This window comes from Sturnira hondurensis, unplaced genomic scaffold (assembly GCF_014824575.4).
Source record: "Sturnira hondurensis isolate 20B ecotype Veracruz unplaced genomic scaffold, ASM1482457v3 Scaffold0003213, whole genome shotgun sequence".
NCBI lineage: Eukaryota > Metazoa > Chordata > Mammalia > Chiroptera > Phyllostomidae > Sturnira > Sturnira hondurensis.
Window position 1 is genome coordinate 337559 of NW_028075844.1, and position 17206 is coordinate 354764.

Consider the following 17206-nt stretch of genomic DNA (forward strand, 5'->3'; position numbering starts at 1 on the left):
TCCAGAACATTCTCATCACCCTGAAGGAAACCCCGTCTCCATTAGCAGTCATTCTCCATTACTCCCTCCCACCCCCCAGCCCCTGGCAACCACTGATCTGCTTTCTGTCTCTATGGAGTTGCTTGTTCTAGACATTTCATATAAATGGAGTCATACAATCTCTGGCCTTTTGTGTCTGGCTTCTTTTGCTCAGCATGATGTTTCGGAGGGCCGTCCACGTTGTAGGGTTAACTCTTTCATTGTGGAGCACGTAACTCTTAGGAATACAGCTCTGTGAGTTTAGAAAATATGTCCCACCCTTGTCACTACCATGTAGCTCAAGATACAGAATATTCCGCTCCCTTAGACGCTCTCAAGGCTCCTTTCCAGTGAGAGTCCTGTCCCCAAGTGTTGCTTTCCCAGTGGTCCTCACCTGAAGGTGATTGTACCTCCCCACCTCACAAAGGACACTGGTTACAACTGTGGAGATGCTACTGGCATCTAATAAGGAGAGACCAGGCACTCTGTTCAACATCCTCCAAAGCACGGGACGCCCTTCTCCCACAACAAAAAATCATCCAGCCCCAAAGGCAAAGGTGCCATCATTAGGAAACCTTAGGCTCCCCCAACTCACTCCTTAGATTACTTCTGCCTGCCCTCGAATGTCGCCGAAACGTGACATAGGACCCTGCTATGTGTGCTGTTCTGTGTCTTGCACTTTTGCTCGGCATTGTCTCGAGAGTCATCCACACTGCATGGTGGTCCGTTTGTTCTTTTTCATTGCTGCATTGTATTCCACGGTATGACTACACCCCAATTTATTTTCCTTTCGCCAGTTCATAGCTACTGGGGTATGTCCAGCCTGCAGTGGTGATGGACCAAACTGCGATGAACACTGTGTGTGTGTGTGTTGAACACAAGTGCCCGTTCCCAATGGGAATAAACAGGAATGGGACTGCTAGTTGGGAGCAATGGAATGTCAGTAGATCAATGTGTGATAGTTAAGGCTCCGGGAATTTTGCACAAAAATCCTGACTTCTGGCATCTCTGAGCCTGACTTCCCGTGTGGTAGCTTTCGGCTGGAGCTGAGTAGTAGCAAGTGTCTGCCAGCTTAGAAGGGGGTTGCAGCTCCAGCTCCCCGCAGCTGCTACCCTCCCTTTTCACAGCCTCACACCGGCCTCACTTCTGCAATTTTTGTCCCCTGGTTGCTGTTTGGCCTTGACCTCCGGAGACTCTCATCTTCCTCCCCAATTCTGCTCCATCTTACAGAGCCTGCAGCCCCTCTAGACCTGGAAGGTATTTTCAGGTTTCCTCGGGTCCCGCCACACTCCCTGTCGCTTTTCTGTTTGATCCCTGCTGTCATTTTTCTTGGCGACATCTCCAGAACCGCCTCTCTGTCAGACCACCTTCTATCTTCCATGGCAGGTTCCTGCTCTCTGCCTACAGGTCACTTCCTGAGGGCAGGCTTCTTGGAGCTCCCTGGCCAGGGAGAGCCGCCACACTGTACTCTCCACAACCTCTACCTGTCTGCCACCCCTCACATTGTGTAGATGAGTCCTTGACCGCATCAGTTTGCCCATCACCTAGCTCAGTGCACAGTGAATACTGGCTATGGGGCATGAAGGAGAGAGAGGGAGAGCCCCTGTGCCAGGTTGAATAAACCCCTTACCTGGCCACACCTCCTGCAAAAGCCAGCTGGGCTCCCAGGATATGCTCGGCAGGCACACAGCACTCTTCAGAAACTCTTTCCCATTGCTGGGTGTTTCCCACATTTGCCCTGGGTGTTTTCCTCTGAACTCCCCTCTCTGCAAATCCTTCCTTCCTCCCCTCCTCACCCCTCCTCTCTCCCAATCACTCAGCTGTCTCTCTCTCCTCACCTTCTCAGGCCTCTAATATCCCCAGGGCTTTTTTCTCCTGCCTCTCGGCAGCTCCCACTTCAGACACACTCAGCTCTCTCCCTTCACCCCGACCTCGTCCTCTCACCCCACAACTTCTCTCCCATCTTTGCTTCCTTCATCCTCCACCCCGGGTCCTGCGCCGCGCCTTCCACACACCTGGGGGGTGTGACCGGGCCTCCACACCTGGCGGCCACAGAGCAGCGGGGCAGCGGCGCCTACCGGCCCGGGCGAGAAGCGCAGCCCAAATGGGCTCCCCTCTCAGTGCCTGAGAAAAGACCACCCACCGTTCCCGCCTGCTGCTCAGGCTGCACGCGGGTAGCTCCCAGGGCTCGCGCTTTCTTCCACTCCCCTACCTTTTCCTGAGCACGTGCAATGCGCCACAAGTAGTTCTAGGTGCTGAGCATAGAGCAGTGAACGAGAAACAAAAACGCTGGCCTGGGAGAGCTGATATTCTAGTGGGAGAGACAAACAAATAAGTAAAACAAAAATTAGATAAGGTGGGGAAATACTACAGGAGGGAATAAAGGGGAGAGGGAAGCCAAGGAGTGAGGTACTTGCAGTTTTTAATAGAGAAATGACGTTTAAGAGGTCCTGGTGAGGGGTGGGGTGCAAAGTTGAAGGGGTCCCATTGGCTCTACCTCTAGGGTATGCCTTAGATCTGAACACTTCTCCCCAGCATCCTGCTTCCAGGTCTCCAGTGCCTCTCACCTGGATTGGCCATGGTGGTGGCCCCCCCAGTCTCCTGTATCCCTCTCAAGTCCCTTATAATTTGGTTGCAACTGAGGTAAAATTCACATAACAGGAAATTGACTGCTAACCGTTTTAAAGTGAACAATTCAGTGGCATTTAGTGCGTTCACAGTGTTGTGCAACCACCGTCTCCGCCTCGTTCCAAGACGGTTTCATCGTCTCGAAAGGAAACTCCGTACCCAGCGGCAGCCACTCCCCACTGCTCTCCTGGCAACCACCAGGCTGCTTTCCTTCTCTGTGGGTTCGTCTATTCCAGACATTTCATGTAAGTGGAATCATACAACACCCAGCCTTTTGTGTCTGACTTTTCATTCAGCATAATGTTTTCAAGGTTCATCCACACTGTAGAATGTGTCAGAACTTCCTTCTCTTTTGTGGCTGAATGATAATCCCTAGTATGGATGCACGACACTTTGTCTGACCTGTTCATCCATCGATGGATGGACATTGGGGTTGTTTCCATCTTCTAGCTTTTGTCATTGTAATGCTGCTATCAATTTTAGTGTGCCTCTGTTTTCAGTTCTTCTGGGCATGTAACTAAGAGTGGAATTGCTAGGTCCTATGGTAATTCTATGTTGTACTTATTGAGGAACCTCTCCTATAATCTTTTAAACATGCAAATAAGATCACGTTGCCTCCCCCCAAAACCCTCTCTTGGACCCACCATCACTGAAAATCTAGCCTCCCCATGACATCGGAGGCTGTGCCTGGTGGTCCCACCACGCTGGCCCTCAGACTTTGCAAATAGTCCTGCNTTTTAGTGCGCCTCTGTTTTCAGTTCTTCTGGGCATGTAACTAAGAGTGGAATTGCTAGGTCCTATGGTAATTCTATGTTGTACTTATTGAGGAACCTCTCCTATAATCTTTTAAACATGCAAATAAGATCACGTTGCCTCCCCCCAAAACCCTCTCTTGGATCCACCATCACTGAGAATCTAGCCTCCCCATGACATCGGAGGCCGTGCCTGGTGGTCCCACCACGCTGGCCCTCAGACTTTGCAAATAGTCCTGCCTGTTCCAACCTCAGGGACTTTGTACTTGCTGTTCCCCCTTCCTATGGTCTCCTCTGCTTTTAGGCCTCAGCTCAAACCCCTCCTCCTCAGAGTGGCACCCCCCCCAGCCAGTCACCTTAGCCCAAATCACACTCATCCACATCCTGCCTTGTGACTCTTCATAGTTTTCTTACAGGCAACTTTTTAAAATTTTTAAATTAAGTTTAGAGGGAGAGAGAAAGAAACATCAATTTGTGTTCCACTTATTTATGCATTCCTTGGTTGATTCTTACATATGCCCTGACTGAGGATCCAACCTGCACCCTTGGCTTATTGGGATGATGCTCTAACCAACTGAGCTCCCCGGGCAGGGCATGACTCTGCATAGTTTTTTTTTTTCTTTCACAGTATCAATCACGTTCTGAGATGTTCTTCTCATTACTAATAAATTATATGCTTCCCAAATAATGTGTGAGCTCCAAGAGGACAGTGACTTTGTGTCTCTTATTTCCTGTCATACCCTTGGCTTCCAGAACATGGCCTGGAACCAGAGTCAGGATCAGAGTGAGGCAAAAATCTCAGCCATTAAGATGTCATATTCTAATGCAATATTTAAAAAAATCAAAATCCATGATGAACAAAATATCAAAATCTTCCACAAAAAGACAACATCAGTACTCCTGGCTTTCCCTTCCCAATGTGGTTCTGCATGGCACTGTGTTTGTTTAAAAAGTTGAGTATTTTGGTCATCGTGGATTTTTGGCATGATTTTGTGTTTTTGAAACATTGTGTTGTAATATTATTTCCTCTTAACTACTGAGGATTTCTTTTCTGCCTCCTCTTAAATTTTGTGCCCCAGAAAGGGCCTCCCTCCCCTTACTCTACTGCCAGCCCTGGCTGGAATCTGGTATTCATGCCTCCCGTGCACAGGTGTTTGAGGATGAATTGATGAAGAGGAGGGAAGCTGGGAGCCAGATAAACACCAACCCCATGGCCCCTCTTCTTGTCCCCTGCACAGCCAAGAGGTGTTTCCAAGTGACCAAGTCCCTGAGTTAGACAGGCTTGGCTCAGAACCTGACTGTGTTTTAACTACTTGGATGAGTTTCTCCTTCTGTAACCTGGGGAGAAAGTGCCTACTTCATGGGGTGATCATAAGAATAAGCGAGACAGTCAGTATTAACTTGGGGCCACTTTTCAGCTACCTGGGCCTCTCCCCAGTCACCACCGAACACCCCCACTTGAACATCTATCAAACCAAATGTAATTCCTGCATCTAACCTCCAAAACCGCACTCCACCCCCGCCACGGTCTCCATCCTTCCAGGTGCTCAGGCCACAAGCTTCAGCTTGCCTCTTCCCTTCACATCCCACTTCCAATTTGTCTGTTCCACCTTCAGAATCCACCCAGAATCCACACCTTGCTCCCCTGGACTGGCACTACTCCTAGCATCAATCACCTGGATCAATGCAGCTGCTTCCCCCTGGGGCCTCTCAGCTTTTGAACTTGACCTCCACACTGTTCCCCCTCAGTGGCCAGAGGATGCCGATGAACACGTGAGTCAGGACATGTCACTCTTCTGCTAAAGAACCCTCCACAGCTCCCACTTCACTCAGAGCAAAAGCCCAAGTCCTCCCCAAAGCACACCAGGATAGCACAGTCCCTATCCTCACCTTCTCCTTGCTGCCTCGTTCACTCCCTCCAGCCCCACAAGCCCTCTCGTGGCACCTTTGAATACCCAGGACATTTCTGCCTCAGAACCGTTGCATGGGACGCTTCCTCTGCTGGGAATGCCCTTCCCCCAGGTCCCCATGACTCCTCCCTTGACCTCCCCTTTCTAAAGTGCAGCCTTCACCATGACCCGTCTTCCTTCCTTTTTTCCCATAGCACTTAACATCCTCTGACATTCTGTACCTTTTACTTGTATGATTTCTTGTCTGCCTTTCCTATTAGAATGTCAGCCCCATGAACACAGTCTCTTGTCTGCTTTGTTCACCACAGTGTTGCCACACCCAGCACAGTGCCTGGGGCAAAATAGGTGCTCAATAAATGTTTGTTGACTGACTAAATAGTTCCCCCCACCAAAGATAGCAGTTGGAATGAATCCTTGCCCCCTATCCTCAGGGAACAACACTGAGATCTCTTAATCTTGCTTTTCATTTGGCTGAGGGTGCAGACCAGCATGGGGCTTAGACGCGTTGCCTAAGGTGGGAGTGCAGGAAGCCTCTGAGAGAGCCAGGGACACACAGAATCCCATTGACTCACCCCTCAAGATCCGATGGGTCTGCCATTCATTCCTTAGCACCCTGCTCACTTTCCAGATCGAATTTCATCATGCCTTTTGTGTCTACCTCACCCACTAGAAGGAGGGTGCTCTCAAGAGGGTTCCAAGTCTCGTTGGTGGGGCCCTAGATCATCCTCAACGCCCTGTGCTGTACCATCCTAAGAGTATGGAAGGGGCACTATGTGAGGAAAAAATGGAAGGAGTGAATGCATGAATTTGATGATGAAATGCCCCAAAGGGTGATGCTTTGTGTGTGTGTGTGTGTGTGTGTGTGTGTCTGTGCGGGTGTGGGTGTGCGTGCTCTGAGAAAAAAACTTGGCTGGTGACAGTGGAGGCCTGAGTGTTGCACTGGTTCCCCTGAGTCCCAAGACATGTTTCTCTTACACCCCCTGTCTTGCAGACCCTAAGGGGTCTGAGGTAGCACACTCAGAACCAGGGAGCTTGGCTTGAGGCAAAGGACTCAGAGCACTGGGGACAGGGGAGAGTGGAGGAATGCAGCACCTGGGATGGTCAGCATAGACATCGAGGCAGTGGGCAAACACTTGGAGGACATAGCAAGAGGGCAGAGGCCCAGGTCTTGAGATCGGGGTGCCCAGATGTGCTAGATGCACAGCATACAGGGTCCCCAGGAGGCGGGGCATTAGAACATGAGGTGTCCTAGGCATGAAAGATGCTGGTTGTGGTGATTTCCTGACACAGGAGGCACAAAACGTAGAGTACTCAGGTATAGGGTGCACGGGACGTGGGGTATCCAAGGCCCGAGGTGGGGGTTAGTCCAGAGACTCAAGGTAGGGTGCATGAAACCAGAAGCACCCAGGAGTAGGAAGCAGGGGTACCAACCCCTGCGGTGAGGGGCATGTAATGCCCCGACAAAATTGCAAACGCACAGACGCTCTGGTTCCCGGAGCCCAGCTACTAGCGCGCCTTCCACTGCGGCTGCGCTGCCAAGGGTCTGGGGGCGGGGATGCCGCGGTTCTTTCGCACCCCAGTCTCTCACCACCCTTCGCTTCCTGTGCCCCTTGCCCACGAAGCCAGAGACCGGGATGGGATGGAGGCTGGCGAACCGATCCCAGTCGCCAGCAGGGGTGCTGCGTTGACCACGGGCACTGGGGGAAAGTGGAGGAGGGGCTGGGAGGAGGTCCTGGCCAGGATTTTTGCAAATTGAGCATGCCACCTCTTTTCCTCATAAAAATAACGGCTACCCTTTCTCACGGCATTGGGAGAATGCAAGTTACAACCACCTTCTAGGAAAGCTCAGAGATAGGTTCCTAGAATCTGCAGGGGGAGGTGGATGGTCTGAGTAGGGACAGAGGGTGGAGTGGTAGGAGGAGGCTTGGAGCCAGAGTTCTCTGGAGGTGCCCAGGTGCCCCCCTAAATCCTTCTGGGTTAATGGAAAGCTGACAGGACTGGATTGGGAGGGGCCTCTTGGTTGCCCCGGAAGCACTGTATCCGCTCCCCAGCATCCCCAGGCCTTCCATGGGTCCTACTAGGTGCTGTTGATATATCTCAAAGTGGGAAATTGAGGCACCGCCCACCCTACCCCTATAATGGAGAGATTTGTTGCCAAATACAGATGGATGGGGCCCTCAGCTTCTGCTTCATTCACATTTGGTCCCTCAGATCCAGCTGTCTGGCATGGCCACCCAGAATCAAGGCTGAAGCTCCAGAGCTATGGAGTCCTGCACATGAAGGGGGGATGAAAGTGGCCCACATGCACCCTCTGCCCCGAAGTTTGGGGTACAACTATGAACCAGGTTTCATGCTAAGAGAGTCCCTGTCTAGTCCTGAAATGGATGGAGGCTGTCCATAAAAGAGGGTGGAGGGTGGGTGTTCACCACTGCATCACCCTGGTCACCTAGCCAGCCTGCAAGTCTGTTGTCTCTCTGCCATTCCCTAAATTCAGCCACCAGGACATGTTTCTTGGAAGGGATTACAGGGCAGGTTACTAAATATAGGCTTTCTCAGATACTCATAGTTCCAGTGTAATTCTGCCCCAGGTTTTGCGTATTTGCTCCCCAACACCTCCCCTTGCCTTTCCACACTTTTCCCTCTTCCTCACCCATTCTACAGTGCCAAGCTTGGTTGGCTACCGGGGCAACCCATTCTCTTTTCTGGAGAGAGAGTGGGTTTGAGCCCCTCCCCAACCTTGGCCCACCCTCTACCTCTGTAATTCAGATCTGGATTTGTCTGCCCTGCTCCTCCTCACACCCCATTAATGACCCTTCTTGGTCCGCCAAGATTCAGCCGCTACTTTGGACTTTGCTTTCCTTTTTAGGCCTCACTTGGATGGACTTTCTTCCCCAAGGATCAAAGCCAGGGATCTGCTCTTTCCCGTCCATCAGTCTTAACAGTTGAACCCATCTTTCATAAAATAGAGCTAGACAGCAGTCAGGCTTCCAGATCCTCACCGGATCTCACTGCTCAGGACTTTCCCCCTACTCCCCTCTCCAGGATTCTAGTCCCTTCCAATTTCCTCCCTGCCCCCACCTTGCACTGAGTTGTCTATTATGCTGAAGTGCCTATTTTTGGCCTGGGGCCCGGTTGTACAGCCCCCACTCCGGGTCTCGGCAGGCACCACTGTGGCTCGGGGATCCAAGCCAGGTCAGACTGGAAAGGGGGTGCCAGGGGCTCCCTCTGCAGACTCGGCCTGAAACCTGTCCCTCGCCTCAGTCAGCCAGATGCCCGAAACCCTGCCAGCTCCTATCCTTACTTCTTTACATCTACCAGCAGCAGTGTAGTTGTTAGGCTGTGAAAGTCCATACTGGGTTTTTGCTCTTGCCAAGAACCTAAAATTCACTTTTTTCCTCTCTCCCCCCCCCCGCCCCGCCCACCTCAAAGTGAGACTTTTGAGGCGTTTCTAGATCCTAACCTCCCCCTAACACTCTCCTCCGCCCCTGCAGTTCGGTCAGTTCCAAGCCCTTGTCCGGTAGCCCAGGATCTTCCGCTGGGATCTTGTCCCGTCCGGTGGACTCCAGTCCTGGCTTTGCGGCCTTTTCTCGCCTCAGATGTACGTCTGGTCTCCCAGGGTGGCAGCCTCTTCTTTGCTCGCCCAGCGCAGAGCCTCCGTATCCTGAAACCGCTTTTACCTTCCCGCTCCGGTGCAGCCAGCGCTTCAGGTCCCCTCGTGCCAGAATCCAGCCCTCCTTTTGCCTCTCCCCCTTGCGCGTCGCTGCCAGGAATACGGGGGCAGCAGACGCCTCCTCAGTTACCGAGTGGCCCCCCTCCGGGAGCCCCCTGCAAGTCCAGGTCCTTATACACCACACCGGGTCTTACTTGTTTCCACTGCATTAGGCATGACGCATTACTCCGTCTCCCGAGGAAGGATCCGGCCCGAAATTTGCGTGCCCCGCGTGCATTTGGCCATGTTGCAGCTCCCCAACTCTCCGTTCCTCCCGTCTTTGCCTAATCCAAACCGGGTTTTGCATACCCTTTCTGGATCGCCCCATTTCTCCCTTCTATGGGCTCTTAGTCTCTACTTCCCTGCCGGCATAATCCGAAGCTCCGGGTATTACATGCGCCTTTCTCCGCTACCCCCATCCCCTCCCCGTTCCAACGCTGGAATCCAGCACCTCGCCTTCCTTCTCTCCAATTTCCCGGGGGGGGGGGGGGGGGGAGTCGAAGGAGGCAAAGGGGAGAAAACTCCAGCCCGGGTTTTCAGGCCGGTCCTCGTTGTTCCTGGGGAGGCTGCGGCGCCGGTCCCGGGCGGTAGTGCCGGGCCGGGTTTTGCGTGCTCCCGCCGTCCCCCTCCCGGAGCCAGTGCGCCGGGGAGCGGGGCGAACAGGCGGCTTGTCATTGCTGGTGCCCGGCGCCGGCTCGGTCCGCGCGTCCTGCGGTGCCCACGGGCCCGGCCCGGCGCCCCACCTCCGGCCACCCCGGGGGCGCGACGCCGCCGCGCTCCTTTCCAGCCGCGCCCCCGCCAGGCTCCGCGCCGCCCGCTCCCTGCCCGAGCCCACCGCGGCCACTGCAGGGAGCCCGAGCCGTCGGCGCGGGAGCTGTCGGCGCTGCGGCGCCCCCGCCCCGCCGTCTGCCCAGGAGGCCCCGGCTGATGGGGCCGCGCGGGTCCCGGAGCGGCGCCGCCGGGCGGCGGGGGGCTGCAGGGGCGCCACTGCTGCCCCGTTAACCCCTCGGTCGCCGCTGCCGCCGCCGTCCGAGGGGGCTGGGAAGTCTCCTGGGCTCACACGTGCCACCTCCGTCGGGGCCGCGGAGCTGCGGGGGATATGCGGGCGGCCGACGCCGCCTCGGGGGGCTCCGCCTCACCCCAGCCCCCAGAGTTCTGACACCGCCCCCGCCCCGCAGCCTTCGCCGCCTCCCTCCCCGAGAGGGGCGCGGACCCGCTAGCCCCCAGCCCCGAGCTGCCGCCGCCGCCGCCCCGCGAGGGGGCCGCCTTTGGAGCTGTGCGATCCGCTTTTTTCTTTCCTTTTTTCTTTTTTTGGTTGGTGGCGGTGGTGCTGGGTGCCGGGAAAGAGGGGACACAGGCCGCCCTCGCCCCGCCACCCCTCACCCGTCCCCCCCCCCTCGCGTCCGGATTCCGGGAGATGTGCCGGGCGGGGGGCCCGGGTTCGCGGAGCCGCAGGAGAGACGCCCAGGGCCGGGTTCAGAGCAGCGCTGGACAGGTGAGTGTCAGCGGGCCCAGGGCAAGGGAGATGCCGCACCTGGGCCAGGTGTACAGGCCAGAGGGAGAGGATGGGAACCGGGGTCTGTCTGGGCCTCAAAGGGGGAGGGGATGCTGGAGCCGTGGGTCATCGCACTCGAGCCGGAGGGGAGTCGGGAGAGGCCGGCACCTCACCCCCATCCGCGATGGGGCCGGAGGAGCGGCGCCCACGGAGCGCCGGGGGCTTGGGGGTGCAGATGGACGTCCGTGGGGACCCGGCGGGGGGAGGGGACCGCAAGTGTGCCCGCGCGTGTCTGCGTGTGCCCGCGCGCGCACCAGCCTTTGTGGGGAAGTGGCGCGGCGGTGCCTGCGTGTCCCCGGTGCGTGTGCGCGCGGGTGCTTGGCGCCCTGTTTGTGTAGGTGTCTGGGTGTGAGCGGAGAGGGTGCGTGTGCGCGCCGCGCGCGGGCCCCGGGCCTCGGAGGCGCCTTGTTGGGGGTTGGCACCGCAGGATGCTGGGCTGGGGGTTGTTTTTCTCTTGGAAACAGAGACGCGGGGGGGATAGGGAGGGGTCGGTCTGGGCGCCTGTGTCAGGAAGAATGGTGCAGCCCAGCAGCATCTTCTCTCCGTGGTACTCGGTTAAGCATGAGAAGCTGTCAGAATTAATCCACCGGGATTTGGGTTTTGAGAACGAGCCCTCCCGCTACACCAAGTGTTGGGGGTTTTCATTGCCATACTTCCATCTGAGGGTCCTGGGACAGGAGTCTGGGCCAGAAGAGGGTGGGGAGTGCTGTGTGTGTTCCAGCCTTGGCCAGAAAATACCTTCCAGTGCACCCCTGGCCCCCATCTAAAGACAGCACCCTGCCTGTACATGGCCTCCATGCACATCCCTGTCCCAACTCTTCCAGTCTAGGTCAGCACCCAGCCCCATCCTTGCCCAGCACCTCACTGGACCTTACTGGCCCACCCCCTTCCCCCCAGAGGTGGCAGCTGTGTGGGTGTCCTTCCATCCCAGCCTTGAGGCAGGGCCCCCTTTCTTCCTGGCTTCTGTAGGACCCTTAGCCTCGGTTTGTCTGCCCACATCCAAACATGTGGTGTGCCTAGGGGAGCAGGGGGAGGGGTTCAAAATGGCCGCCAAGATGGCTGGTCGCCTCTCTGCCTCTCTTTCTCTGTCTCTCTCTTCTTGCTCTGTTTCCTTAGCTGCTGCAGGAGTCACTGACAAGAGGGGGGCTGGACAACGTGGGTACAGGCGTGTGGGATGCCTGAGTGTGGATGTCTGCTCTGGGCCTGTTGACCTCAAATGCTGTTTGGGGAGAGGCCGTTGGTCTCTTCTCCCTTCTTCAGCACCCCAGGGGCTGGCATGAACTTGTAACCTGACCCTAACTCAACCTCTTCACCCAGGCAGATGACCTAGGGGCTGGCTCCCTGCCCATCACCAGGTCTCCTAGGCCTGGCATCCTGAATTGATCACTGGGGTATCAGGGTGCCCCACAGAGGGTCCTCATCTGTCATATTTTCTGCCTGCCCAGTGGCAAGGGGCTAAGGACTCCAGGTGGGCCTGAGTCAGGCCCCAGCTGTGGGGCAAGTTGACTTCTTCCTCCCCACTCCTTTCCCACTAATGTTGAATTTATTACTTAAAAGTGGATGAAAGGGGGAGAATGAGAGAAGGTATACAACCTTCATTATCATATCGAGAAAATTATCCATGATTTTCCTAACTAGCAATTTGCCTGCCATGCCGTTCAGAACTGACTTGCCCATTAATTACAGAGATGAAAAATCATCTGGAAAGAGGAAAAGGGAACTAATTCGATCCCTGGCTGGTGGTAATCGCACCCATGCACTGAGCCACATACTTGCACGTTCACATGTGAGTGCCAGCCCTCTTGCTGGCATTGCCACCGTTCTCTTCCTCTACCTCAGTGACCTGAAGGTCCTCAGCCCATGTGTTGCTAGGCCTGTTCTCCCTCCACTGAGCACTGATCTCAACCCCCACTCATGGGGAGCTGACTGGTGCATGGACGCCTGCCCTTGAGTGTAGAGATGGCACCCAAGGTGGAGGGAGGGCAGGGAGCCGGGGACCAGTTGAGCAGTGCAGCTGGGCTGTGGGCCCTGCAGGGAGGAGGGGAAGGGCAAGAGACTCAAAGCCCAGTTCTATTCCCAGCCTGCCCTGGGGAGCTCCTTCTCCTGATGGTAGGGGGACCAAAGAGGATGCTGTGGGTATGGGGGTGGGGCTGGCAGGCACCTGGGCTGCTGCCACATCTGTTTGCATTCCGGCCTAGGCTCCAGGACAGTGGACTTGTGTGCAGGGCTGCATGTCATCTCTATCTCAAGTGTCTGTCCTCCATGTGTGCCCCAGGCTGGAGGGAGATGGTGGAGCGCTTCAGCCCCAGTATGGGTATCTGGGGTCAAGTTTCCTAGGAAGTTGCACTGCTGTGCCCTGGAGGAGGTACCCCTAATGGAGAACAGGAGTGAAATCTCTGCCACAACTGTCTGCTGGCCACCCAGAGCTCCGTCATGGTCTCTGCCCCTCCTACCTCACCAGTCAGACGGGTGGCCAAGGACACAGAAGGCTCTGGTTTCTGTGTGGGCTCCTCTCAAGGATCCAATTTCCAGATGCCAGACACTTCCCCTCCTCCAGGCCCCTCCGTGGGGAGCCAGGGGGAGGGGCTGCTGAGGTGGGGGCTCCCTGGGTCTGGAACCTGACCGAGGTGACCCTGGAGGTGCAGGCTCCAGCCAGCGTCTCTCCTGGGCTGGGTCTTAGCCGACCTAACAAAGGAAAAAAGCGGGGTCCGAGGGTGGGAGGGCGTCTTACTGCCTCTGGAATCCAGTCCTCTGTTCATCATCGTCTGCCTGTACCTGTGTGTACCTGTTCTGTGACTGATTTGGATGATGGCCTGACTGAGCCAGTTTGTGGCCACGTGTCATCGACCTGGTCCTATGTGTCGTGAGGGGTCTTCTGTATGCTGGTATTTTGAGTTTTGCAGAGGGCTTGGCTGTGTGTGTGGCTCCACGCATAAGCAGCTCTCTGCATCCTGTGTGAGCTGCAAGCATGTGCCCAGGTGTGTAGGGCTCCTTGAAGTGAGGCTGGGTCACCTTTTTATGCAGTCTGTGACCATTTGCCAAGTGCCTTCTCTACCAGGTGTCATGCTGGGAACATGGTGGGGACAGTGCCCTTGACCTGCCCTCATGGAGCTCACATTCTAGTGACACATAAGTGATTTCAGTCAAGGGCTCATATAATAGGAGTTGAGGAAAAGGCTGTGTCTCCCCCTTGAGAGTGACCAGAGTCCCAGCTGGGGAGGAGCAGCCCCAGACTGGAATGGCAGCAGCCCCTGCATCCCAGAATTACAGCAGTCCCAGGCATGGGGCATCCTGGGGTCCTACCCTGCCAGTCCTTCCCCAGCACCTCTTCCCCCGCCCCCTCTCTCCTTGCTGCTCCTCCAACACGCAAAGCATGATTCTACTCCAGGACATTTGCACTGGCTGTCCTTCTACCTGGGACCTCACGCAGATATCTGCAAGGCTTCTGCTCCCTTGGCTGCTTCAATTGTCATCCCCCCAGTAAGTTTTACCCCATGCAGCCTCGTTAAGATCACAGCCTTCCACTCACCTCTTGACTTTCCACAGCATGGGTGGCTTTTCGCACACCCTGGAACTTCCTGATTTATCTGCCATTTGTTTGTTGTCTGTCTCCCCAACCAGAATCGAAATGCTCAGGTGGTTTGTGTCAACTTGGTTTGCTTTTGGATCCCAGGTGCCTAGACTCATGCCTGGCCCACAGTAGGTGTTCAAGGAATCCTACCTGAGTGAATGGGAGGGGGCCTCATAATGGACCAGAGACCTCTGGGTGATGCCCATGGTTGTGCATATCTAGGGTTCTCCATTGCCCTGGACCCCGTGGGGGAATTGAATTGCCCAGCACCCCTTCCTGCGAGAGGCTAGGCCAGACCAGCTCTGCACCTGTCCCCTGGCACCCCTGGGCAGACTGAACAGGTGGCCTCCCAGTGGGGCTGTCTGTGCTATAGAATTTAGAGCTCATGGTGGGGAATGTGTAGGCTCCCTGCCCTCGCCAGGGGTAGGAGCCCCAGAGTCAAAGCCTGAGCAGCGCCCTCTATCTCCTCCTGGGGCACTAACTTGGCCTCCCTCTCCTGAGATGGGGCCCCTTGTTGTGGTCTGCCCTGGCCCTGAGGGACTAGCCAAGGAGAGACCCCCTGCCACCCCCCAACTCCAATTTTGGGGGAAGATAAAAATTTTAATAAGTAGATGCTGAGGCTAAAAATAGCCCTGCTCAGACTGGTGTGGCTCAGTTGGTTCAGTTCTGTCCTACAAAGCAAAATGTCACCAGTTTGATTCCCAGTCAGGGCACCTACCTGGGTTGCTGGTTCAGTTCCTCGTCCAGATGTGTATGAGAGGCAACTGATTGACATTTCTTGCATTGATCTTTCTCTCCCTCTCTCCCTTTCTTCCCCTCTTTCTAAAAATAAGTATTTACCCCCAAAAGAGCCCTGTCCCCCAAAGCTAAAAATAGCTAGGACCCCTTCCTCAGAAGCTAAAGATGCCCAGGAAGTCAGGTGAGGCTCCTCTCCACTGATGGGGAGGAGGTACAGGCAGGTGAGGTGGTGCAGACAGGTGAGGGGCCCAGGGAAAAGTCTCTTAGCCATGGCAGTCCTGATATTGGGGTCACATCACTCTTTGTGGGGGCTGTCCTGTGCACCTAGGACTTTTACAGTATCTCTGATTTTCACCCACTAAATATACCAGTAGCACCCCCCCACACACACCCTAGTGGTAACACCTAGAAATGTTACCAGACATTGCCAAGTGGCTGGGGTGGGGGGCAAAATTGGCCCCCTCTCCCACACACTCCCTCTTCCCCCAAGTTGAGAACCACTGCTCTATTGCAGACCTTCTCCATGGAGAGCCAGGTGTGTTAAAGACTTTCGTGGACCCCTACCAACTCTGTCACATATTCTTCCCCTGCCTTTTCTCAACCCTGTGGAAGTGGCAAAACCCTCGTTAACTCACTGGCTGTACAAAAGGAGGTAGTCCCCGGGCTGTAGGTGGCTGACTTCTGCTGTAGAGCACCCCCAAATTTCCCTTGGTAGCAGAGGTTGTGGTACCCTTATCAGCAGAAGGGTGGTCCCATTTGGGACGAGTCCAGTGCAGCCTGTTCCTGTCACCTCCCTGCCCTCACCTCCTCCTAGTCTCCTGTGCACACTCCCCACTGGTCACACTGGCTTCCTCACTAGACCTCAGACATGCATGGGATGCCAGGGTGCTGGCCCCTTCTCCTCCTCCCTTCGTTCTCTATGCCCCTTACCTTGTCCCTTCACCCCAGCATCTGGTGGTGGCAGAGGATCCAGAGGGATCCAGGATCCCTCTTCCCTGGCTTCTCTGACTTTCCAGCTCTGCTCTGCCGAGCCCGTAGTGGGAAGCTCAGAGCTGCGCAATGGGCGCCTTGGTGGGGAAATGGACCACGGGGTGCCGTGGAACCACCCTTCCTGGTGGGGAGCACCGGGGAGACGCCTGGCCAGCCTGAGAGCCAGGGAGCGTTTCCTGGAGGAGGGGGCTTCACAGCTGTGGCCTGCAGGGGGAAGGAAGGATAAAGTGGAGGGGAAGGAGAATGAGCCAGGGTGCCCAGTGGGAGGTCAGGAAGGTGGTGGCTCAAAGGGGAAAGGAAAGATGTTTCATGGCTAAGTGTACAAGAGAGGAGGTTGGAAGCTGGTCAGGGGGCCAAAGGACTGAGTTTGTGAGTTTGTGTTTGTCCATGGGGATGAAAAGACCCATGGTGGGGTCCGGGCCCACAGGATAGGGTCTCTGTGTCCAGCATAAGCTCCCTCCGGCTGCTGTGTGGGAGATGACTGCAGAGGGTGGAAGGGGAGGCCACTGTGGCCTCCAGACGAGGGCCCCAGTGGAGGCCATGAGACGCAAGAGGTGCGCTGGTGTGGGGTTTCCAGTCTGAGTTGACATGATTGGCTGGAAGCGGAGGAAAGAAGGGGTGGGAAAAACTGCAGGTTTCTGGTTTTCATAGTGAGTAGACAGGGAGGAAAGGAGAGGGTGAGCGTAGGGAGCAGCCACCACTCTCAGTCCCTTCCCTCCCTGCACGCAGTCTAACAATCTCCCCTCGCCATAGGAATCTGAACACTTGAGTTAGGCATGCGTGTCCCACCTCCTTCTCTACCCAGAACCTCCATGGCTCTCACCTCACCTGGAAAAAAGCCCAAGTCTTTCCCAAGGCCCACAGGGCCCTGCATGATCTGTCCTGTAAACCCCACCCCCTTTTCTTCTTCCCACTCNTCTCAGTCCCTTCCCTCCCTGCACGCAGTCTAACAATCTCCCCTCGCCATAGGAATCTGAACACTTGAGTTAGGCATGCGTGTCCCACCTCCTTCTCTACCCAGAACCTCCGTGGCTCTCACCTCACCTGGAAAAAAGCCCAAGTCTTTCCCAAGGCCCACAGGGCCCTGCATGATCTGTCCTGTAAACCCCACCCCCTTTTCTTCTTCCCACTCTCCCCCGCTCTCATCTGGCTGAAGCTACACTCCTCATCCTGCCTCAGGGCCTTTGCACAGGCTGTTCCTGCTGCTCGGCATCCTCTTTCCCCAGGGACTTAGATGGCTCACCTCCCTGAGACCTCTGTCAAAATGTTGCCTCCTCAGGGAGGTTTTCCCTGTCTATACCACCTCCCCCCTGATCTTTCCCTCTTGGATCTATT

At 55.6% G+C, this 17206-nt stretch overlaps 1 protein-coding gene across 3 annotated transcripts in view; it reads left to right on the forward strand.

The window, feature by feature from the left end:
• Positions 1-8799: 8799 nt before the first annotated feature.
• Positions 8800-17206, forward strand: part of ADGRL1 (adhesion G protein-coupled receptor L1) — a 45319-nt gene continuing 36912 nt past the window's right edge. Inside the window, exon 1 of one of the 3 annotated variants that reach the window (XM_037041795.1) lies at positions 8800-8906. The gene's annotated coding sequence lies outside the window, so the exon portion shown is untranslated. Of the gene's footprint in view, positions 8907-8993; positions 10513-17206 lie in introns of those variants that run through there. The other 2 variants (XM_037041794.1, XM_037041797.1) reach the window with 2 other exon arrangements.